The sequence below is a fragment of the Aotus nancymaae genome, unplaced genomic scaffold, assembly GCF_030222135.1.
Source record: "Aotus nancymaae isolate 86718 unplaced genomic scaffold, 86718_ANA_hifiasm-v0.15.2.pri h1tg000020l, whole genome shotgun sequence".
NCBI classification, from domain to species: domain Eukaryota; kingdom Metazoa; phylum Chordata; class Mammalia; order Primates; family Aotidae; genus Aotus; species Aotus nancymaae.
In genome coordinates, this window is record NW_026988432.1 from 20,606,149 (window position 1) to 20,632,908 (window position 26,760).

Sequence of the window (26,760 nt, forward strand, 5' to 3'; positions counted from 1 at the left end):
TTATCTCTATAATTTCTTTTCTTGATGGAGGGCTGAGGCATTACTTTTTATTCCCATTATGCCAACTCTGTTATAAAGTCAACCCGTTTTGGCATTTTCCAAGCCAAGTTATTGAAACTATTCAATGAATTATTTTCTATAACCACTTAATTGAAAAGAATATATATTCAGAGGGAAAGACAAGTAGACTTAGTATCATTTAAACATCTTAATGGAAAATAGATTTAAGGATAAATATAATAAAGTGAGCTATCCTAAGTTTTATTGTAAGATATAATGCCTCAAGTAAACAGGCTTGCTTTATTCCTTAAAAACAGGTTCAGTGTTTACTGCCCATTTTCAGTTACTAAAAGTTACTTATATGTCATTCGAGGACAAACTGACATTGATGAATTAAAGCAGCTTTTCGATATCTACATATTGATAATCCTTATGACACAAGCAATAGTTTTCAATATTTCTGTTGGGGGTTATATAACATGCATGTGCATTTACACGCAACACCCTTATCTAGGAATAGTGAGAATCAAAATACATGCTCAAAACTAGTAAGTTCCTAGTAAGTTTTTCATGGTATTGAGGCTTATATTTTCACTAAGATACATTACAAATTATCAGAATTATTTTTAAAAGGAAGTTTTATGAATGGAAAAACAGAATAAACATGTAAGCCAATCGTTGCTTACCAAACTTAAAAATGTTGTAATCATCAGCAAACTCTAAAAAATAGGTACTGATTTTAGGAGTATTTTCCCTTCAATTTAACTGGGAAACTTTCAGATTTAAAGAAAAGTTCTCCATCAGTTAGACATCAATTCACCTATTAATGTTTAAGCCCTTCTTTTCCCTTTTCTTGCTGCAGATAATGAGGAACTAGCCTTGCTCTTCCCCGTTCTTCTGATTTATTAGGCCCAATATTTCCAGGATAAATGATAGAATATCCAATTAAATTATACATAATTGATATGTCCTTTCTTTGCATGTTGAAATGATTATATAGACTCATACTTTGAAAATTAGGTTTGCTAAAAATTCCAAACATCACAACCTGCCAAGTTAATATATTATATGATCACCACAATTTTTTGGCTAATAAAATTATAGCAGTATGTTTGTACTGTGCAACCTTTAAACTCAATAATGAAAAAAAAACACCCTAAAGACATAAATGAAAACATAACTTTTTCATATAATTTAACATTTTAAAATATAATTATAAAGCCACACTTAAAGATGATTTGTGGATACTCTACTGCTGAATACTAATGTAATTTAGATAAATATGGTTGAGTTTTAAATGAAAGATAGTAAATTATCAAATATTTACACTGCTCATATGAAATATTTATTGAAGTTTCACTTGCATATGCTTAAAAAGTCACACAAAATGTTTTCTTCAGATTTGGGCAGATACAAAAGCTAAATGTTTCTTGCAGTATTTCTAATATAAAACTATTTGAACACATGCTAGAAGTCTTATACTGCACTATGAGAATAAATCCCTCCTGCTTCCACGTGGAGTTCCTTAGCAGCATGAATGGTCTTGATTATCTCTACCCTCTCTAGACATTTCAGGCCTTCACATGGCAGGACTTGAGCGGACACATGTCCACACTAACTGGCCGGACAGCAATCACATTCTTAAGTAAATGTCCATCACGATGGGACTTGGCATTTTCGAGGGTCCTGATTTGGGTTATGGTTAACAGAAGAGGGTTTGGTTAGAGCAGGTCAGGACCTTCACATGCGTTCTCTCTCCTTTGTCACCTCTCCTTTGCCTGGTATAGTGCTGGTGACTACATAGTGTCTGATGTAGATTATACTAAAGCTAGAGAATTTGTGTTTTTCAAAAATAAGTTACAAAGGTATTTAACATTTTCACCATTCCCAAAAGAGAAATGGCTTGAAAGTGTAAAAAAAGATTATGATGTCAAATGAAATTCTAAATTTTATACATATATTAACCAACATTACCATACCTTTGGATTCATGTTTATTTTGGATAATGATAGAATGTATCCATTAGTACACATTACAGATTCAGAAATTTTACACTTTTATATGTAGTTTATTATGCCTCCTCCACTTATTAAAGGAGAAAATCAGATTAGTCTGGAACATAACCTAATTCACGTTGTTCTGCATTACAAGGTCCATTTCTTCTGTTAAGAAATGCCAAGTTATTTAGTCATGTAACCAAACACCACCTGTTTCCCTAAAACCTATTGAAATAAAAAAATAAAAAATGAATTCCCTTGATGATGGTGACTTACTACAGACTGATCTAGAATGAATACCTCCTAACTCAAAGTTCCTTTCACATTTTTACTCTTCTCAATACAATTTTAATAGTAAAATAATTGCCTTTTTCAAAATAAGTACAATAAAAATATAATTTAAAGAAAAGAAATACCAAGTTACAAAAAGATAAAATTAACCTTCTAGTTTTGATATAACTTGCAACATTTTTCTTACTAATAAAATCATAATATTCATAAAATATGCAATATTATGTCCTTTTTTATATAGCAATTGCATTTGCAAATCTCCCAGAGTAATTATTGTGGTAAAATAACACTGACACTAGTTGTATATATTTATGTATGTACATGCCTGTATACATATATACACACACACGTATTGTTTGCTCACTTGTATATGCAGATCCTTCTTGAACATAAAAAAATTAACCAAATTAATGACTTTTAAAAATCCACATTAATGATCATAATGACCAATTTGGTTTTGATACAAATTTCAATTATTCTCTGTTTTCATAAACTAGAACCAATGCAAAAAATGCTGGTTACATTACTACTAATTACAGCCGTACAATTCATATTAACACAAGCATTCCCTAAAGTTTAGCCAAAGGGAATTTACCTGAATGCAAGGGAAAGTGAATTAAATATCTATCACTAAAATTAAATTTTTTTTTTTTTTTTTTTTTGAGAGAATGGGAGTATTGCTTTCTTGCCCAGGCTAGAATGCAGTTTAGTAATGGGTATTGAAAACCACTTTTATGCCAATAATTATACTTAATGATGTAGACAGGAAGGAATAAGGGAAGAAAATAACAAACAAGCAGCTAACCAATATTTCATTTAAACCTATGAAATGCTATGCGCTTACTGAGGAGTGATTTACTTCCAATTATGTAGTCACTTTTGGAATAGGTGTGAGGTGGTAATGTATGTTTTGTGTATTTGAAGTGGAGAGTTCTATAAATGTTTATTAAGTTTACTTGTTCCGGGTCTGAGTTCAAGTCCTGGATGTCCTTGTTAATTTTCTGTCTGGTTGATTTATAAAATCGTTAGCTCTTCTTGTTACATTGATCCTTTTGCCATTATGTAATGTCCTTCTTTGCCTCTTTTGATCTTTGTTGCTTTAAAGTCTACTTTATCAGAGGCAAGAATTGCATCTCCTGCTTTTTGTTTATTTGTTTATTTTTACTCTCTGTTTGGATGGTAAATCTTCCTCCTTCTCTCTGTTTTGAGTCTTTGTGTATTGTTTCATGTGAGATGGGTCTGGATGCAGCATACTGATGGGTTTTGGCTTTTTATCCAATTGAAATATATATAAGTTTAATACTGGCATTTGATGCTAGCTGGCTGTTTTTCCCATTGGTTGGTGTACATTTTTCATTGTGTTAATGCTCTTTGCTTTTTGATATATTTTTGGAAAGGCTGATATTGGTTGCTCCTTTATATGTATAGTGCTTCTTTCAGAAGCTCTTGTAAAGCAGGCCTGGTGGTGGTGAAGTCTCTAAGTACTTGTTTGTTCGCAAAAGATTTAATTTTTCCTTCGCTCATAAAGCTTAGTTTGGCTGGATATGAAATTCTGGGTTGAAAGTTCTTTTCTTTAAGGATGTTAAATATTGGTCCCCACTCTTTTCTGGCTTGTAGGGTTTCTGCTGAGAGATCTGCTGTAAGTCTGATAGGTTTCCCTTTATGGGTAACCTGACCTTTCTCTCCGGCTGCCCTTAGTATTTTCTCCTTCATTTCAACCCTAATAAATCTGGCAATTATGCGCCTTGGGGTTGGTCTTGAAGAATATCTTTGTGGTGTTCTCTGTATTACCTGGAGTTGAATATTACCCTGCCTTGCTAGGTTGGGAAAGTTTTCCTGAATGATATCCTGAAGAGTATTTTCCAACTTGGATTCATTCTCTTCATCACATTCAGGTACACCTATTAAACGTAAATTAGGTCTTTTCACATAGTCCCATATTTCCTGGAGACTTTGCTCATTCCTTTTTATCCTTTTTTCTCCAATCTTGTCTTCTCGTTTCATTTCACTGAGCTGGTCCTCGACTTCTGATATCCTTTCTTCTGCTTGATCAATTCGACTGTTTAAACTTGTGCATACTTCGCGAAGTTCTCGTGTTGTGTTTTTCAGCTCCATCAATTCACTTATATTCTTCTCTAAATTGTCCATTCTCGTTAACGTTTCATCAAACCTTTTTTCAAGGTTCTTAGTTTCTTTGCATTGGTTTAGAACAAGTTCTTTTAATTCACAGAAGTTTCTTATCACCCACATTTTGAAACCTGCTTCTGTTATTGGAACACATTCGTTCTCCATTAAGCCTTGTTCTGTTACTGATGAGGAATTGCAATCCCCTGTAGAGGGAGAGGAATTCTGATTTTGAGTATTCTCTGCCTTTTTAGGCTGGTTTCTTCTCTTCATTATATATTTATCCCTCTGTTGTCTTTGTAATTACCGACTTTCTAACTAGGTCTCTGAGAGGACATCCAACTTTGATTCCCAGCGCCGAAATCTGAGCAATCCACTGCACCGGCCAAAACAGCGGTGTTAAGATTGATGGTGCTTTTCTGCCCAGGAATCTCCGGACTCTGCACCTAGAACTGCTGCTCTAAGGCGCCAGCAAAACCGCTGTGCCGGCCACAAGAGTCACTTTGGCGACCCGTGGGGCTCCTCTGCTGGGAATCTCCTGGTCCGTGAGCAACAAATATTCGTCTGAAAGTGTGGCGTCCTCTCGTTCTCTGTGCTTTCACTGGGAGCTACATGCCCGAGCTGCTAGTAATCAGCCATCTTCTAAAATTAAATTTTAGAGGAATATCTATTTAATGTTCTTCAAGTGGGAGATACATTGGCTTAAACCTTTGTATCTTCAATGCAATCATATTGCCTAATGATAAGCAAACCTAAAAGGCCAATTCATTACAAAATTCAATATTTGGACCATCAAACTCTAGTACTTAATAAGCAATTAATATTTGTCAATGAAAAATGTTTTGGTAATACAGGTGAAAATCAATAACACAGGCCCACTTGTACTCTCTACCACTGACGAGCTATCTAAATAACTACAATCTTTAAGAGAAAAAGAACTGCTTTGATGTTTTATGTTCTTTCCAAGTACACGTGAATCCTGTGATGCTCTCTGTTTATGATACAGAATGCACTTTGTTAATAACCTGCTTATAATTACCATGATGCATGTGACCCACAGACGTGAGCTTGAAAATAACATTCTATGCCTTATTACAGATGCTATTAAAGGCATACTTTAGTACTATGCATACTAATTTTATTCATTTTTAAGAAAAAAAAATTTTAAACTCAACCAAAAGCTTTTCATTTAAGATAATATTTTCCTTTAAAAGTAAGTGTATGAAGAAGTTAGTCTGGACACACTTCTGAAGGCTTAATAGATTTTATATATGAATTTGGCATTAGCAAAAATAATTTTTAGCAGAAGCATAATTTTTATTTAGATCAAGATGTCCAACCTGTGGTCTATGGGCCATATGTGGCCCATGATGGCTCTGAATGTGGTCCAACACAAATTCATAAACTTTCTTAAAAGATGAAGTGTTTTTTTTCCCCTTAATAAGCTATTGCTAGTGTTAGTATATTTTATCTGTGGCCCAAGACAATTCTTCCTCTAATGTGGCCCAGGAAAGTCAAAAGATTAGATATCCCTGATTTAACTTTTTTTCTTTGAAAAACATAGGGAAAGATATTTTAAAAAGGAAACTAAAAATTACCTATAGTACCACCATTTTTGAGGTACTTATAATAAAACTGAAAACCCTACCCGAGTATACTTACTCATCAAATCTCATCTGTTAGAACCACCAGGAGTCACTGGCTTATAGTCTTCCAGATTTCATTTAGCTTGTATTTGAAATCACAAAGTTTATCAGTTTTTCCTAGTATGAAGAATTTCATACTCCTATGCACTATTTTATTTTGCCATAAAAATATTTTACTTGCTCAGAGATGAGCTTTATAGTTGCCAGATCATTTTAAATGTTAAAATTAAAATTATAACATTACATAGTAAGTGTAATATTACATCATGCTTTCTAAAACTGTGCTTCTTTTTTTTTAAAAAAAGTATTAACAAAGAAACATTATTTAACACATATTTTGTTGCTTTTATAGTTTGGAAATTTTGAGGACTTATTTTTTTAAACAGATTTTTAAATAATAATATAATAGTTTTATGCTAAACATTTCCATTTCACAGTCAATTGAGATGAGTGGTTAGATACAGCATTGTACCTTAAGATGCCTGACATGGTGTTATAAAATACTTGTGCTTATAGATTTTTAATTTATGACTGTTCAGGTGTTGGAGTTTATCACTGCTTTGCCAAAGGTTAAGTTACAAAGGAAGTCAACCAGGAAACCTAAGAGTGCTCCTTAAATACACTACGGGTCTTCAACTCAAGGTGTTAGTACCAGTTAATACAGAACCGCAAATGTCATTTCTGAATTTCATCTTTGGAGAGTTTAGAATTAACTGAGAATTCCGACTCCTACTTCCTGTTTCAGCTATGAAAAACTCAGAACTCAATGTCATAATGGGCTCACTGAAAGGCAAATTCTGCATGCAAAGTTAAAAGAGAGTGAAACTCTAAGAACTTTTTCGATTTTAAAACTTTAAATACAAGAAATCCTTCTATTTGTAGTTCTGTATATTTACTGTGTCACTCCTCGCTATTCCATATGCAACGTGGTAATTTTTAAAATCAAGACCTGTTAGTGACATTTTTCTGTGCAGTACGTTGCAGTGTTTCCATATGGGCAGCCATCAAATGAGAGGTCCTAAAGTTTGTTTGGAATTCAGTTGTTTGGAACTCTGAACACATTTATCTGCAGGAACAATGCAGCAAATAGATTTCTGGGCCAGCTTCCAAAAGCCAAGATAATTCTTAATGTTTTAGAATTTATAGTGCCAGTTCAATCGCCTAAGCACTATTTATAATAGTTTCTATGGGGAAAAGCATTTCAAGGTCCAAGCCAAACCCAAGGAACCTAATTGTCTACTGTAGACACCAGAGACGTATAACTTGTAATGTCTCTGGCTATACAGGGGGAATATATGTGTGGCAGTAGGCAAGGGCAGTATGTGTGGGATGTCAGAGGCAAGGATGAGATTACCTATCTGGAGCTCCAAGATATTAGATTCTTCCAAACTCTAAGCTAAAATCAGGAAGACATTCATTTACCTCCTCCTAAACCCATGCTCTCAGGTGGAAGTTAAATTATGGGATTACTGTAACGGCCAGGTGTGAAAACTTGGAGATTTTCTGGGTATGAATGATTATATAGGCTAGGGTGTGTGTGTGTGTGTGTGTGCGCGCACGCGCGCGCACGCACACACACATGCAGAGGGTATGATATAACATACACATAATATAATGTGGAGGGTACAATGTAACACACATTCTCCATGCACAGAGTATACTATAATCAAAAGCCTTGAGGAAAGACTGTATAGCTTGCTGGGGAAAAACAAACAAATAAAAACCCTCCAGAACAATCAACGTTTACAGTGGAAGGAATTAAGTAGAGTGAGAGAAGTATTGATGGCAAATTAGTCTGAAGACAGGCCATAAAGGGCCTGGTGATTTTCTGTGAATATGCACTATGAACACATATTTAACATAAGGATTCTTAAAGCCAACAATCATAATATTTAAAAAAATATTTACTAAAAGGTATCATGTGATCCAAACCATCACATTTTGCATATAATTTAACTTTGAAAATACAGCTATTTAATATCAATCCCTGAACATTTTGCTATTTATGGAGATTAAAAACCTGAGTAACAACACGGTTTTGTTCATTCTATATTTAGAAAGTGTGTTTGAGTTTTGAATAGTAAAATGGTGAATAACTAGATCATTCTCTCTCTGAGTAATTACGGAGTACTCATTAAAGTGTTAACTACCATGTTTAAAAAGTTAGTAAAAATATTTTCTTTGGATTGAGGCAGATCTAAAAGCAAAATGTCCTTTTTTTTTGTATTTTTTAGTATAAATTCTATTTCAAACATAGCATTAGTCTTAAATTGAAAGTAGTTTTGTTTTGGAATGCTTAGGTTATAAAAGTTCTTTACGAATTTTAAACACTGAAGAAGCACACAACACAGAAGGATTAATTACTGAAGTTCATCCATGTTCAAGTTTGGCTTCTGTGAACAGTGTAGTAAATCTATACAAATACATCTCGCAAATGTCTCATAAATTCACATCTTCTCTGACTTCTCAACAATTTTCAACAATAGCAAGATAAAACTGCAGTGAAACAGAAAAATGTATAATTTACATAAACGATGTATAAAATTAATAACTGATTTTTTAAGTCAGGCATCTTTGCGCTGATTATTAGAACTGTTTAGAATGTGAATTGTATGACTTTTGATGGCTGCACACTCAAGGACAACAGTGAGTGACCTTGAACAGCAGTGTATAAAAATACATTTATCACTGAAATGGCATGCTGGCTGCCAGTCAATATATGCCTCTCATTTGTTAGGAGGCTCTCCCGCTGTGATTCCCTCATTACAATTTTGCTTTTACTTCCTGGGCAAATGACAACTAGAAAATGAGGCAGTTTCTTTCTTGACCAAACTTAATCCAGAAAAAATGAGCTGACAGCTGCAGCCATTCAAGTGTTACAGAACATTTTACACGTTTGTAAAAGACATGATTATATATTCTAAATATTGTATCACTAAATGTGACAGCCAACAAGTTATCTTACTTTCTTGGTGTCTTTTTGCTTACAGAATAGCTTCTTATATCCTCTTCAATCTGTTTTTCTAATTAAATAATTTCTGGTGCAGGATGCGATAAACAGCAATTCAGAGACACACTGTAGAAAACATTCTTGGATACTTAACAAAAATGTATCCAGCTAAAGTCTGACTACAGAAATAAATAACTCCTGTCCTACTTTTTATGATAATCATTTTCAATGCACAGTTTACATTTTTCTAGGATGCAAAATAGGTGTTCGTTTATTTGTACTATCGATATGTCCATATCAATAAAGAAAATCGTATATAGTACAGTCACATATAGGTTTAAACTATGTTTAATTTTGGATGTGAGCATTTTCTGACCCAAAGGTTTCTAGTCCGGGTTTAAGACAACTCAGGGCATAGTACATTATCATAGACACTATAAAATTATCACAAAATGCTGAACACCCAAACAATTTTTCCTTTTATTTAAAAAAAAATAGATAATATAGAAAACACCTCAGGAGGGGTAAAACAAAGGGAATGAAAACCTGAACAAACAATAATAAGGTATAGAAATAAACACCAAAAGTAATGACTGCTCTAATCAGGGGTACTTTGTTTTTTCTTCATTTAATGTGGTTGAAGAATTTCAGTTCCAGTGTAGATGGGTCCGGTTTTCTAGTTAGGGCTCATATTTGGGATTCTATATCCAGAAATTTAACATTAGTTCTTAGTAAGGAAACATTGAAATATAGGTTAGGTGGAGGAACATAAAAGTGATGCTAAGTGAAATAAGCCAGACAGAAAAAATTACATGCTATATTATATAATATTATTTATATAAAATTCTTAATCAGGCAAAAACCACAGTGCCAGAAAGATTGGTGATTCACAGGAGAAGAGGACTGACTGCAAAGGGGCAGAAGGACACTTTTTGTGGTAATGGGTATGTTCTTATCCTGATTGTGGTGGAGGTGACATGGCTGTACACATTTGCTATCACCCATCGAACTGTGCACTTAAAACAACTGAAGTTATTTTATGTGTATTTTACCTCGTTAAGGCAGTTACATATGCCACATGCACAGAAAAATAGATACATCAGGAAAGAGTGAGCTGTGGGAGCTTTTGTTGCTCCTGCCTGGACCCACTGAGAAATGAACATGTAGGCGCCTCACTATTGCGAGCACAAGGCTAAGGCTGTTCCCCAGAATGCATTTTCGAGTTTTCCATCAGGTCTCAACCGACAGTGCTCCCACAATTCCCTTGGGGAAACTTAACCACAGCCAACCATTTCTCAGTAAGGATGCCTTTCCTGTAAATCTGCTGGAAGCGTTCTTTTCCTTGAATTCTGGTTCATCACTCCCTAGTAGATTCATGTATGCCACAAGTGATACTTCTTTTTTTAAAAAATGTAAGCTTAATTTATATTATTAGCTATTGATTCAGGATTACTTGTTCAAATCATTCTTAATGTTTTTATTTTTGAGCTCTAAACCTAAACTTACATCTCTCTCTGTCTTTCTTTTGTAGAGATGGGGTCTCACGGTCTGACACTATGTTGTTCAGGCTGGTCTTCAAGTCCAGGGCTCAACTGATCCTCCCATGTTGGCCTCCCAAAGTGCTGGGATTCACTGTGCATGGCCCTAGATTGACATCTCTTATTGTCCACCAATATTTATATGCAACTGAAAAGCTAAATGATTTAGAGAAATATTTAAAAAATTTTAGAATCTACAATTACAAACTTCTATACACTAAAGATTCTACACCAGAAATTTATTAAGATCTATCTAATAAACAGCACAGTCCTGGAACTGACAGTCTAGATTTTACAAGAAAGCTTGTGAACATTTTCTAGAACCACCACTAAACTATAAGAAAACAATACAATCATGCACTTCCTGTGTGCATCACTGCATAACACCCCCCATGGGCATCAAGGAAGGAGAACTATCCAGACCCCAGGCACAATTAGTGCCTGAAGAATATCTTAGTTTATAGTGTTACTGCTCAGCTGTTTCCTTTATATAATCCTTCATATATAATCATATATTAGTGCTTGAAGTGTAACTTACTGCTTACATGTATCTAGTTTATATAATCATACTTAATACTTATATCTAGCCATACTTAGTTCTATATAATAGAAACTATTAAAAAATTCTATATAATTCTATATAAAACTATTAAAAATTCTATATAAAAAAGTTCTATATAAAAGAAACATACTTTTTTATATAATCATATAGGTATTGTAGTCGGAGCTGTACTGACACATTTAGTGCTGATTTATATAATCCTTCTATATAACCACATAGTAGTTTGTAGTAGGAGGAATGCCTAGAGCAGTCACAGAACAGAAGCAGTACATGGGAAAACAGCCAGACCAGGACGAGAACCAAAAATCAAGGTGGTGGCATCCCTACCTGAAAGGGCAGACGCTGTATAGCAAGCTTGGAGCAAGGGCCTCTCCTCCTGATAAAGGAGATGTAGTACCTTGCATCCAGTTCCTGTGGAAAGCAGGCCTCAGGCCTGAGATTCTGGAAATAACTGAGGGAGAAGAACCCCTCTGATGTGACCAGTCACGGCAGGTGTACACCCTATCAGTCTTTTCTCACTTCTGTGCTGGCTCAAATCCTCCTCCCATAAATATCTTAAGAGAAGAGCACAGTCTGTCAGCTCCCACTGCATTAACCCTACAGTATCCTCCTATTAGAAATCCTTTGAAGTCTCCAGCCCTCAGATAAGAAGTGTTGCGCACGACACCTGTTGCACACAGTCCACCTCCTTGCCTCAGTGACCTAATGGGGGTGGACCCCTTTTCCGTACACGGCTCTCTACTACTGCACATGGCACTGCCCCCTGCTGCGCAAGGCCTACCTCTCTGCCCAGGTGACATAATGGGGTGGTCCCCTTGCTTGTGACTCACGTGATTATATATGAAGGATTATATAAAGGAAGCAGCTGAGCAGTAACACTATAAACTAAGATATTCTTCAGGCACTAGTTGTGCCTGGGGTCTGCCAGTTTGCCTTCCTCGATGCCCATGGGGGGTGTTACCCACAGGCTTTCCTCTTTCTCCGAAGAGTAGAGAGTAATCAGTTAAGTATCTGCTGTTTGAGCTTACAAATGTTCAATAAGCAAATTCTCTTCGAAAAATAGATTACAAAACCACTACAAAACAAAATGATTATGGTCCATTAGAAAAAATAAATCTTTTTACAGAATATGGTATATATAACTAAAATAACCCAACAATGCAGCATAGGAAACAAAAATAATATTCGTTGAAGGAAGAAAAAATCAGTATTTTTATATCATGCTTAATTGACACCTTCTTTATTAAGAAAAACAGAAAATTAAATAATACAGGATCAGTGGAAATCAGCAAGAGTACAATTCATTAAGCCTTCTCCTCTTCTTGGCCACTGAATTAATTCTGGTTTGTAACAGGCTTTTAAAAGTATGAATGTGATTTTAGTTAATTAAATACAAATACTAATAAATCTCTTTTAAACCACTTTATAAGGAAAGGATTATGCCGTCAGGATTTTAGTTGACCGACATTCTCCCTGAATGTTTCCATACTAGAGCTTTTATTCTATGACTAGAAATATTCGAATACCTCCAATTCTTCATGTCCAGACTGCTCCCAGTGAGGACACTGTGATATTCTGGCCACCTGCAGCACTGTCCCAGGTCCAGAGGATAGGAATTTGTCACAGGGAATTCTGCCTCAAATGCAACTGAAGTGGAGGGAATTTTGTTGACAGGAGAAGCTCATGGTGGCCAAAAGATGGAAGATCCCTTCTGTTCACAGAACCATCCTGACAAGGACATGGAGTGGTCTGTTCTCTAGGCGGGGTTTCTAGCAGTCTATTTCTGCCCCAGCTACAGGGTTCTCTGCAGTTTTCCACTTTTCTTGCCATCCCCTTGGTATTGCTGGATATATTGTATAAGATGACAGTGTAAGAGCTTTAAATTCTCCTTATCAGTTTTTGTTATTTTTCCTTAATTGTTTTCTCTACTCTAATGTATCTCTACCTTTTCTCAGCTGTCAACACAAAGAATATCTTTCCTTGATAAGTCCCCGACAGCTTTTTTTCCTAGAGAATTTTCAAGGACTTAGATAGCCCAGACTAATATAGGGGCTTACACCATGGAGAAAGATTAAAAATATTTTTTTACTTCTTTTTCCTATTATTTTAGTCACCTCAGAATAAGTGGTTTAAAAGAGTTCTATGGATTTCTCTTTCTGTCCAACTGAAGTTTAATACATAAACCATTATCACTATTTAATATATATTATTTCCTAATATGTACTTATTCCTAAAATATTTATCTCTAATATCTCCACCCATCCAACAAATTTAACTTTTCTATATTTCTCTATTCAGAAACATTCCCCCAAACCCTAAATTCTTCACCAGGTTTCTTCTAACGTACACAATACAAGGAAACGAGATGGATTTTGTAGAATATGAAAAGACTCAGAACTCTGTTATTGTTTGCCATGTAGTCTCACATCAGACTAAAAGGTTAGACTGAGGATTTCATTTCACTGACAGTCTCTGTAAACTTCTTCATACTCTATTTGCTAATATAAGACTCTATGAATATTTTCATAACTCTGACTTCTTCCTGCAGGACATCCCCAGACACTGGAAATTAGGAGATAAATTATTATGCCTCCTATATGACACATTATTCATACTAGTAGTTGGAAAACTGTTGCTGAAAGCTTTTCTTCAGCTATTAAGTGCTATGATGTACCATCAAGAACTTGAGACAATCAAGAATAAGGCTTGCCATTTCTCAAGTATTCAGTATTTTTATATTTTTAAAATATATGCTCTCATTTTATAAGTAGAATAATCACTTATTTCTCTTATATAAATGGGCATTAAAATCACATTCAGACCCACAAAAAAAGACTATTACTTGGGTAAGAAAGATGACGTTCTATTCACACAATTTTGTACATTTAATTTTTAGTGACCAGTTTTTGTATAATGACATTTTACAAAGATTTTAACAGTTCTTGCATCATTTGATGATTAACTCGTTGAAGTGGACCCTCTAACTTCAGCTCATATTCCTTAATAGAATTCGATGTGGGATGTGCTATAAAAGCAGACAGCACAGTAAAGTACAGAAGTTAAATGATTAATTCAAAGTTAGTTAAGATCACTGGTTTCAAGTCTGCTGATAGAGTTTAACTCTTTCCCTGCAGATCATTTTGCCCCACAAAGGATGCCCCATTCCCATGTTTTAGGAAGGTCTACTTTGACCCAATGCTATCAAATAGAACCCATAAAAAAGCCTGCATCATGCTTACAACTGCAGAGTCAAATATATGTGCAGAGAGATGGCAGCAGTTGACCTTTGCTGCCTTGATGCCCAATGAGAATCCTGGGGAATGAGCATAGCTCCCAAGAGACCTGTAGTTTAAATCCAGTCTCTCATGGGTCCACGGGGGTAATACAGACATAAAAATTACGGATTCTTGTCTTCGCTGCTTATACCATGGGGCTTTTTGATATCAAATTTCTTTTGAAGAAAACACCTCAGCACTCTCCTCTCCGGTTTTAGAAGCCCCATGATGTCCAAATGTACAACTGATTTGTCTTCACTCTTTTGTTTTGTTTTGCACAGAACATAAGGAAAGCCATACGTGATAAGAAGTATGGCTTCCCTGCTGCTCTTCATCCTTCCTGGAAAGATTACCAGGAAAAATGGCTTATCTATGATCAGAACCAAGAGAAAGGAAAGCTGTGTAACACAGACACATATACATTCATTATTTAATCAGGGGACATATTATTGGATTTAAAAAACTGCAAGGGAGAAAGGCTAATCACCTTCTCCAACTCGTTTAGCTCTTGCTATATACATTTTACATCCCACTGTTACAGGCAGCTATTTGCTCATCTGTTTTCAATGTAAGTAATTTATTCATCTTTCTTCTGAAAAAGATGGAATCTAGAGATCAAGTGCCAAAAAAAAAATCCCAAGATAAATTAAAAAATATTTTTTACAAGGAGTGAATAATTTTCAAAGGCTTAAAAAAGGCTTAAAAAAAAACTGTAGGTTATATTTGCTTATTTTTAAGAAGCTCTAAATAAACAACTTTTCCCTACCTCTTTCAATTGACAAGGTCTTTGTCATCTGTCCAAATAGTGATAAGCACCCTTTGGATAATTCAGCACAACTCTATTTTACTTTGTCAAGAAACAACCCACCCACATATATTTATAATAATGCATTAGTTTAACTTCCGGTTTGAGTCATTAATACCCAACCTTACAAGTCAAATAGTAAATGCCCCCCAGATCTGACCCATGGGGAAATTCAAGAATGAATGTTGTCTTCTCAGCAAACACTTTGGCTTTGCCTGAGATGTTTACAAGTGTGATAAACATTTATTCTTTTTCTATATCTGCCACTACTGTGAGATTATTGATCAAATCATAGTTGAAAACACTCTGCTAGGGAGCATGGAGAAGGATATATGTTGTTTCTGAAAAGTAATTGCTTCCTTTCCTCTGAACAATTCGTTGTTTATCCAGGTTTGTTTTAAATTTGATTTTTTTTAAGGTCTCAAGGCAAGTCATACTCTCTTATAAGGTGCTCAGAAAATTAAGTATATAAATTCCATAATTTTCAGTAACAGTAAGGTTAAGAAATGTTATTCTTTGTTACTCCTTCTTCATTAAGCTTAGAAAAGATCTTTTTTTCCTTCTTTTTAGTATATTTGAAGGTAGATTTTATAGAATATCACATGCTCTTTTCTACTCAAGTGAAACATGAGAGAAGCATTTAAAAATAAGTTTAAGTGCCATATAACTGTCGCAGACTAAAAATAATGAGGAATATTTGTGGATAGGTAGACATGGAACGTCCTGCTGTCTGCTGAAAGCCTGATTTTAAGCCCTATTTTGTGCTGGTTGAAAGCAAAAGGAAGTAATGAGGCAGCCTCCACTGCCCGCTTCCTACTCATTCTGGGCACTTCCACCTCTACTGAGGGTTCTATTAGACCAACTGCCTCAAAGTTGAAAGTAAAACAACATTTTTACCATACATTGTCTAATTCTACACAATTTCCTAATCTACAAGAAGCCTAAGTTTACTTCTCTCCTAGCTGATAATTTTTTGGTTGCATCCATTTGTGAAAACTACTACAAATTTTACATTTCCGAATTAAGAAATGTAATTTCTCTGATAAATTTGGTCATAATACTGTTTTATCTTTCTGAAAATGTAATTTCTTAATGCTTTCTATGATGTATGAACTATGCAAAGTCTCTTTCAAAGCCCCAGAATCTACGAAATGAAGCCCTTATTTTTCTCTCTATACTTATATGCACAAAAGAGCATGCTTTATATAGAATCTAATCTTTCCTTTTAATTAGGTTCACCTAAAAGAGAGAGAGGGGGAAAAAAGAAGCAATGACCAGCTCTCAGGCAGACAGTAGATGCTTGATGACCAATTTAGGAGCAGAAACAGATTCTTAATCAATTTATATTACAGGAAATTTTTAATGCATGTGTAAATTAATCAAGGTAAGAAGAGATCACAGTCAGCTCCTTATTAAATACTTCTAAACTCACTTTAAAAAGTGGGACATGCTGATGCTCATATCCCTTTGGCAGTCCTCTCAAATTATTGCTCTATTCTGTGCTTTGGAATCATTAAGCCTCAAATACAGCAAGCGGCCCAGCTACCAAATGTGCATTAATTCCAACCACCCACTCTGTGGAGCCTAGCTTCCATATGCATAGTGCAATGGACAAAATAGCCCTTAACCTGCAGACCCCATTCTATCTCCATGACAGTGCCTTGGGAAAGGAGCCCACAGACATACATACATCACACCAAGCTCAGAGAGCTGATGCTGGGACTTAATCTGGGGATGTAGTACACACAGACAAGAAGCAGAGGTGAGGGGAACGTCAGAAACTGGGAGCATCCCTGTCTCATGAACTCTCAAGCGAAAAGAACTTTGTAACACTTTGTGTTATAAAAGACTAAATTTTAGAAATTTGGGATGAATGGAAGTAGAGGATGAAAGAAGGGCAAATCTATGACTTCAGGAAGAAGTAGGAAAGGCTCAGAAATAGGAGATTATGAACATGACTTAGAAAAAAACTGTGATGTCAAATAATCCTGGCAGTGTTTACTGCAGACAGAATGAGTGATGTATGGAACATACTTCTTAGTACATTGTAGATCTACTTTCAGTAGTCTGCAATTCTGGCATCAATCAGATCCTTTCCCAACCCAAATAGACGCTATGCATTCTATAATCATTTATACTATGCTTACATGAAACACACATTTTATACCCTTAAAAACTTGTTTCTGCCATGGAATATCAGGGAATAACCATTTTGAAGAGGAACCATTCCTATGAATTCAGGTAAAATGTGTGGTTCTGAGGAAATGGGCAGGATGTTACCAAAAGGTTTCTCAATGTCCTCCTCTATTTTAATTTATCCTATAACTATAGGCAGATACTAAGCACACCAGCAACCCCCTTCAGAATTTAATATCCTTAGCTTTATACCAGGCTCAGAAAATTAAAAAGTCTGAGTTTCAAAAGGAAGTTATTTTTCTCTCATATTCTAGCTTAAATTATTTCAACAAAACAAATATGAGCAACTAAAAAAACTAAATTGTTTTAGTAACTTAAAATCTAAATCTGACAATTCATGTGAGAAATGCACCACTGTTTCCTGAAATGTCTGTTGTAAGAATTAATAACGACTAGAAATTTAACATTGTCTAGCGTTTGGTGAGTCTGTAAAATCCTCTCTTAAAATCTTGAAGCCTAGAACTCTGGATGCTAGAAGAAAGAGAAGCTATGCTATCTCAGGGTCTGAAAGACTGAATATGTGCTAGAGTAGCATGCAATTGGATGTTTTTTTTCCCCTCCATAATGGTCACTACAGAGTATAGTTCATGGATAGTTTACCAACATAGGATGCTGAAAATCTTGCTACTTATTTTAAAAGCACAGAACTTTTTCGATTATGTTCTTGCAAAAGTAAACATATTTGGCCAACATCGTAAGAGTTTGTAATTAAATTTTTCAGGGAAATAGGAGAGAAAACACACAAAAAGAAAAAATTCCCAAGACTTACATAAACAATGTCTTTTTCTTAAAAAGATAAGAAAGCACATTTAATGGTAAAAATTTAACAGAATCATTGAACAAATAACTCAGAAATGCTACAAGCATAACAAAACTCAGGTGTTTCCAAGGATTTTCATTTATTTCAACAGAACATACATAACACACACATAATACAGTAAAAATGCCCCTTTAACTAGTAATGAATGGACTGGCACAGTGGCTCACACCTGTAATCCTAGCACTTTGGGAGACTGAGGCAGGCAAATCGCTTGAGCTCAGGAGTTTGAGACTAACCTGGTCAACATGGAGAAATCTCATCTCTACAGAAAGAATACAAAAAAAATTAGCCAGGCGCGGTGGAGCATGCCTGTAGTCCCAGCTACTTGTGGGGCTGAGGTGGGAGGATTGCTTGAGCCGCCCAGAAGGTAGAGGCTGCAGTGAGCCAAGATGGCACCACTGCCCTCCAGCCTGGGTGACATAATGAAACCATGTCTCGAGACAGAAAGAAAAGTAACGGATGAAACAATAAATAAAGAGTAATGGATAAGCGATGATGTCTGTTCCATTTAAATCAACAAGTAAAAATTAGTATACTAGTAAGGAACACTCTGTCTCCCAAGCACCTGCAATTGACTGACAACAATTTATCTGTTTGATTTCTGCCAAATATGTATCCAGTAATCTGAAAATTACCCTGGGAAATGGCTGATCACTTTACAGGAAAATACCATTCCTGTGAAGGAGTTTCCTATAAATTTGGATAAACAGGAAAAACACACATCCATCCCCTCCCACATCCCACCATCTTCCCTAGACAAAAGCTCCTTTTGACAGCCTGAACAAAAATGCTTTGCTAACACACTTAAAATGGAGCATTTACAGAGTTAAAAGCTGAAAAGGCCTATCCTGGGAGACTGAGGGAAATTAGATACATTTTTGCATTTCTTTTGATGCAAATTCAATTTTTTAAGAGCCTTTACCCTAGACACGACGTCACACTTTTTACGATAATAAAAATTTAAAATCATGGTACTGGATGATGTGGCTTCAAGAGTGGTCAGCAACTTTACAATTTTTCCAGGCAGCCTCATCTCATTATAGCAGATGGCATCATTCCAAAACAAAATAAAAGAAAAAAATTAAATTGATTACTATGTCAACCTTGGCATCCATATGCCAAATTGTTTTTTGATAAGAGCTAAGTATTAGGTAGAAACTTGAGAAAAATTATTTTCTCAGGGATACAAATTCTTGCTATATGAATTTCTTAAGTTAATAGATGCATATTTAAACAATCTGAGTATTTCCAAAATAATTAGCTTTTAAACTTTCCTTCTAATGAGGTCAATTTATTCATCTACTAAATACCTCGTTTCTTCCCTCAAATTACTCTATTTCACCTAACCTATTTGTTACATATGTAAAAGTAGATATAATATATAGTCAACTACCAGCAATGTTAATACAATATAGCTTTGAGTTTGGGAGGTGTATCATTTCAGAAAATGTTAGGTTATTATAGTAGCGAGTTAGCTTGCAGTTTGAATCAGCCAGGATTGTAGCTGTCGAAACATTAGTATGGTTCACCTACTTCTCTCATTCAAGCCCCAGATGAGTACGAACAACTATGCAGACACTGGGACATGTCTCTTCATGAGAATCTTACCAAATGCATGCTGTAGGTTCTTTTGACTATCCTATCCCAGAACTTCGAGTTCAGTGAAATATTTGGGAATTGATTGGATTGGCTTAGAGAAGTCTCAGGACAAAACTGGGCAAGGCAAGGCGCCAGAAAAAGTCTGGTTCATCATACCGTCATTCGACTATGTCTGCATTACATCATTTTTCAAAATAATTACTACCTTTTACCTGGAATAGTTCTCCATTACCGTCATATGCTCCATGTGGCCCTAATCTTGACTTCCAATTCATACTCCTAATTAAGACTATGACCTTTTCAGAGTTAACTATGAATATGTTCAACATTGTAAGAAACATGCTATTTTCTACTTTTGGCCAAAATTCAAGCTTTAATACTTTTAAATTAGCTTAAGAAAGTTCAGTCCTTTGGGAATAATCTCTGTGCACAAAAGCTCCACACAATCCCATGTTTGCTTTGATACTGGTCCTACATTTTTGAGATGACGAGATTTGTTAAGAAACATTCCATATAGATAATTTCATCATCATAGATATTCTATAGTTTCTTCCCATAGACATTTAAATTCACAAAACACCAAGTTGCTCTGTTCTATTGCTAGTTACATAAAGAAGGCAGGCACTCTCAACTTTCCAGCTCTAAAGGATTCATATTAATGCATTTTGCTACCGATAGGTCTAGCTCGGAATAGATTCTTAGGCTGAAGGAGTGATTACAGAAGACCAGCTGTCTTAAAATAGGTAAGGAAAAAGGAAGTTGTTATTTGATTAGCTGAATTATTCTTTTTCATTATGAGTACCTTATAAAATTAAGCAGCATGGGCTTGAGGTTACTTTACACTGAGCAGGACTCATTTTCTATTTTAATTGATTAATATGATTAATTAGAAGAAGAAATGGAGAATGTTAAAAATCAGGCAAAATACATTTGTAACAAAAATAATATATTTTGAAAGGCATGAATAGTCTGAACATTTTATTAAATTACACATGAACTCATAATGAGTAACTGAACTGAAAGATATAGATCATCTCTCTCCATTAATAGGTTGTTCTTAGAGATCGCTGGGATCACATTTTAAAGCAGGGTATTCGTATTCACAATTTAAATAATATCTTGGGCTGTTGCCAATAAGCCACATTTCAAAAAAAGGTATCAGTTACAGAGAGTTCAACAGACAGATTCCTTTTTCTTTCTTACTCTGTAATCACTGATACTTCTAAATCCATAGCTATGGACTGCCCACAGGCTCAATGTTATCCATAAACCTGTTTTGTTTGGTCCACATAATGTCTAAAATTTTTAGAGTTCTTTTTTTCCCCCACAACAGGGACAGGCAATCTCTAGTTTATCACGGTGCCTTGCGTCCTTCAAGGTTACTCCAACCCTCATTTGGCCAGTTTCTCCATTTAAAAAATGAGGAGAAGGCATATGGTAGCAAGTAGGAGGTGGTGCTGTCTTTGTAAGTTGTGTCCAAGGCTGAGAAAGGCATGTGCCTCAGACTTTAATCACAGGAGAACGGGGGTGAGCAACCTGACCTGAATGGGAACTGAATGAAATGAGAATCAGTCTAGTATCTAACAATACAATTTGATGTGCTAGTGAGGTAGGAAGTAGTTATTGGGTTTAGGAACGAAAGAGGAAGGAAGAGAAACCCTGAATGGGGAAATGGCATATGCAAAGGTCCTGGGGTGAGAGAGAAAAGCTGAGATTGAAACAACAACAACAACAACAAAAAGTCAGTCTGTGTATCCTGAGCACAGAAACTGCAGGGGAGAGTCTGGTGAGAAAAAAGCTGAAGCAATAGGTAAGAGAGTAAGATAGAATAACTATGGCAAATATAAGTAAAGCTACCTTCTAAGTATTATTAGTAACATAAACATTTACATCAACTCAGCCTTTATGATATTTGCATTTTAGAATCATTATGGAAACTTCTGAAGTGCATAACAGTAGACAGACTAGTACCTATAATGAAACTCTGTGTACCCTTCGCCCAGCTTCAGCATAATTTTGCTTTATCCAGATTCATCTTCTTTTTCCCCCTCTCCTATTGTTTGGAGGAACACCTTAGAAATCATATGTTCTCCTCTATAGGATATTTGTTTTTAAGGTAACTGCCTACTATTGTGAAAAAGAAGTTTAAAATAAGATGTAAAGGTGGAGTGAGGTGGCTCTCACTAGGATCTGGAAAAGCACAAGGATTTCCATATGGACTTCTGGTCCACAGCTCAGCACCTCTGATTCCCTGATTGCTCCAAGTTCATTTCCTGCTAGACAACAAGGACCTCAGATCTTTGTTTCAGACAGTTTTACCTGCCATGAATGGCAATGCAGTTCACATAATGAAAGGGGAATTCTTGGGTCTTCAGCTCTGTGTCCTTTGGTTTCCTGAATTTAATCCCAAATTATATTTTCTGCCTAGGATAGTCTCATCTTTTTAAAAAACAAAATTAATAAAAAATAGGAATAGTAATGAGTCAGCATATGCTTTAAGAAGTGTTTACTTTCTACCTGAAGAAAGATATTAGTTTTATATGGTCCTGTTTGCTCATTTAGTGGACACTTACTATAGACTTGGGTTTGATAAATATTTTAGTTTAAAATCCAAAGACTCTTTTAAGAATGAACAAACTAAGCCATGTAAGTGATATGAAGGCTGGATGCCATCAAGAGAGCAGTCAAGGTTTCAATAATATCCTGGACTTTTTCAATGTAGGAACTGTACCTACAAGAATAAAGGTAAGCTTGGCCACTATAATTTTTAGGGAAAAAAAAAAATACATTCTCTCTATTGAGACAAATATAACTACGTGGTATAATCAAGTATCATAAGTTATTTAATAAATAGGCACCAAAAGTCCTGACATTTTTGGTTGATAGAAATTTTTCCTAAAAAAGCCTTTCACTTTGCCAAGAATGTTATTATTTAAATTTCATAAGTAGATTAATAGTTCCAACATACCTTAAATGCCTAACTACTTGACAAGATCTTCTGAAAATTGCATACAAATTAGAGAGAGAGAAGTTGTACTAAGAAGAATTTTAAATCTTAATAAAACGAACAGACTCATTTCTTATTTGAACACCAAAAGATAAAAAAGACCATAAAAAAACTAATTACTTGGAAAAAATATCATTTTTTAAAGCCATAAGGTAATTCATTTATTGGAAATGTTGTGACAAGCTTGAGAAAAATTAACTTTCAAGGATTTTCTTTAGAATATGCCATCTAATATGTTAGTCATTAGCCATATGCAGCTATTTAAACTATCAGTAAAATAAAGAACTCAATTCCTCAGTCTTATTAGCCACATATGACTAAAGGCTATCACACTGGACATTACAGATACACAGTATTTTTACCATCACAGAAAGTTCTAATGAATAATGTTGCTTTAGAAGACACAGTTAAATTCACGCTGAAAACATTATAAAATTAGCCATGGTATTCTCACCATTTTTTTTTTTCAAACAACAATACAGGCATACACTCTAGAGAAGTATATCTAAAGGTAGGATCTTTTTCTCCATTAACAATCAAACCAAAATTACTGTAGATAATTCTTTTTTTTTCTTTTAAATACCAAGTCAGAGCCAATATAAGAAATATAAATTATTCTTCCCTGAAATATGATCAATTCACAAGAAACCAGAACCAAAACAAGGTTACAAAACTAACGTTTTGCTCCATCCTCCTCTCCCTAGGTCTATTACTAACTATGATAATTGCAAATGATAAGTTAGAAGGAATTTCCTAAACCAAACATCCAATTAATATTCCCTATAGAACTTCTGACTATTTAATAACTTTGTTTGAATTAAAGCACAACCATGCTTCTTCCGAATTTATAAGAATGCCCAATGTTTTTACTGGAGTAGGGTCTATTAACTGCTGCAAAATTATGATGACTATATATATTTGCCTTCCATGAGGTCTTTCTGAGGAAACTTACCTTTAAATAATAAATTTATATTTTTTAAAAGATGTACTTGCATGATCAATTGATACCACTTAAACAATAAAATCAAAGCTTATGGGTTTAAACTTTGGCTTATAAATCTGAGATCTGAACCAATAATTTTATAAAAGCACCAATTTGGATTGGCTGAGAAGGTGGGTAAGGAAATGTCAATTCCACCTCAACTGGAATGGTGCATACATGCAGCAATGATATCAATGAGCAGCAATGTGGTATGTTTATCATGAGATAATCACACCCCTAGAGGTTTAGAAGCACTCAGCTGAACCTTATGCCTCACAACACACTTGGGGTGTCATTATCTCATGATAACCATACTCCCTGTCAAGCCTTATTGCTTAATTAGAGGTTACGAAGGTGATAAGACTAAAAGAAATCGGATGAACAGTACCTAAGATGAATGATACCTTAATCAACTTAAACCTGGTGGCTGAAGGAAGCATGATGAACAAACGCATACAGTGAGTTACGTGCTGTTTTTAGAGAGATTTGTTAATAATAAATGAGGAAAAACCCAGTCTGCATTCCCAGATTATTTGAATTACATTTTCCAGGAGACGTGATATTTATGATCAATAATTTAAATTGTGTTTTCACACAGTATGTAAAATGTTCAAGAAATTAATGATAATGTGAAATTTAACTTTGACCTAAGATACCCGGCTTATGCAAGACAGTGATTCATCATAATCCAAGCATAGGATTTAAGTATTAAGTCTGCAAGGGAGCTGATCAATAACACCCACACCATGCACGATTTTCACAAAGTAACCTGAAACCAGAGACAAAAAATAACGTGACATGTCCTTTACTATTTTTTCTCTATTACCCCTTAAAATAATAAAATAAAAGCTTATGGGTTTAAACTTTGGCTTATAAATCTGAGATCTGAAAAGCACAAAAAGAAAAAAAAAATCATAGCACCAAAATGCTTTAAAGGCTATGCCGGAATATGTAACTTCAGTTCTTTTGTTCTGTTTTCATAAACAACTGCCATATTTGTGGACAGAATATAGCTCCAGATATGGCGCACTTGAAGCTGCTTTCCAATTCACTGTGAAACATCAATTATCTTTATCAAATAACAGTATCTCATCTCAGTCCATTATCAAGATGGAGTCTTATTTTAGCTGGACTGCAGCCCTATCTGTATATCAGGGCTGGCCGTGGTGGCAGAGCATGAGTGAAAGGCTGTGAGATAATCAATAATAATCATCAAATTGTGGTCGAAAGGTTGTGAGGATGGAAGTTTTTGATGAAACCTCACCTTTTTTTTTTTTTTTTTGGTGCAGATGATAAGGCTTAACCTTTGCAATACCTGATGACTATGTCTCAGTTAGAGGAAGCCTTGTGTACACTTTCAAGTGGTTCTGAACGTCCAAAGACACACTGAAATACTCAGGCTTAAGTGCAACACAAACCTCATGCTATCAAAAACCATCAGGTGGAAGGGCTCGAAACAATTGTGAACATGGTTATTGTAAACTTGATCCGCAACTCAGACACAGAGAATTCAAACCCTGACTTACTATGGCTGTTAAATCCCTGTAAGTAAAGGTCAGCTCTGAAAGAACAATGTTTGCATAACAATAGGTAAAACATACCCTGTTGTTTTTCCCAAAGGTTACTGTGAACTGTTGCCTAAGCCTATGTTCCTTGATTTTAAAAACGTTCTGCTTGAGACTTGAGAGGTTTAATGGCATCTACTCTCATCCTGTGTCCTAAAATGTTATTAATTTGGCATGAAAAATGATGAGAGGAGATTAAATTTTTTAATTCATGAGAACAACACTAATTTGGAGGGATGAGAAGTGGAATGATTTTCCTTTTTTTTTTTCTGTCATTGGGTTCTATTTACATCAAGTGGACACAAACTGAAGTAAATTAGCTGAGAAACAACTAGATTCAAATTAGGGACAACCTTGTTGTTTGGGGTTCTGTACAGATCTGTCATACAGAGGCAGCCCACTAAGGCTATACTATATACCACCCCACCCTCTGAAGCCACACTTGTGAAAGTTTTAATTTAAAAATCCTTATTTTATAATGGTTTGACATAAAACTATGTATCCCTCCAATATAAAACCTACCTACTAAAGTTTGATAAAACATATAAACTAAATCCATGAACCAGAACAAAGGAATTATTATTTCAAAATGTCAAAGTGTTGGTGGTTTGATAATACGAGAGCTTAAAAGCAAGATCCTTTTCTTTCTTAAATTGCAAAGTTCACTGATACAAATGGTCAAAATTTTAAACATCTTAAAGTGGTGAGCTACTAATCATTTGAACATATCGCTATTAGTATTACAGGAGATGTTTTGGAAACAGACCCTAGTTCAGGGAATTCATGAAGTGGAATATATACATACTAAGAAGTTGAAATTAGCTCTATTATAATTCCCAAAGTCTGAATTTATTTAAAGTAGGTTAAAGAAAATTCTGTTCAAATGAAAACACTCTAAACAACGTCAGTAAAAAGCAACCAACGATATTAACCTAACTTGTGACCTATCTTTTCTATAAAAATGTTCAACACAAGCATAGAGAAATTGCCCCTTTTTATGCTATATTGCCTTTTCTATAGTAATAGTTAAAATACATTAAAATATTTAAACTATCTTTAAGACACATGCACATTTTATTCACTCTACCAACTGAAAAAGCCTGTTTCTTCAGATTCCTGAGCTCCTTTTGAAGTGCTATAATTTTCCATCAACACTCAGAGCACAATATCTACTAATGCTAAGTGTGGATTAGGAAATATATGAAAAATAATTAAAATAATATTAATAAAATATATAAAACCTCCAATAAAAGTATGCTCGAGGAGACCCATTTTCCACTGATTAAAGCTTCAATTAAAAAAAGTCTTTCAGGGTAACTAAGAGGAAAGATTTACTTGATTACATGTAACTTGATACAGAGAAGTTAAAATGTATCTTGGAAGACATTTTGACAATGGCAAAT

General features: G+C 34.9%; 1 protein-coding gene across 4 annotated transcripts in view; it reads right to left on the reverse strand.

The window, feature by feature from the left end:
- The window catches only part of WDR7 (WD repeat domain 7), a 390,653-nt gene that overhangs the window by 17,348 nt on the left and 346,545 nt on the right, over window positions 1–26,760 (reverse strand). The window lies entirely within an intron of this gene.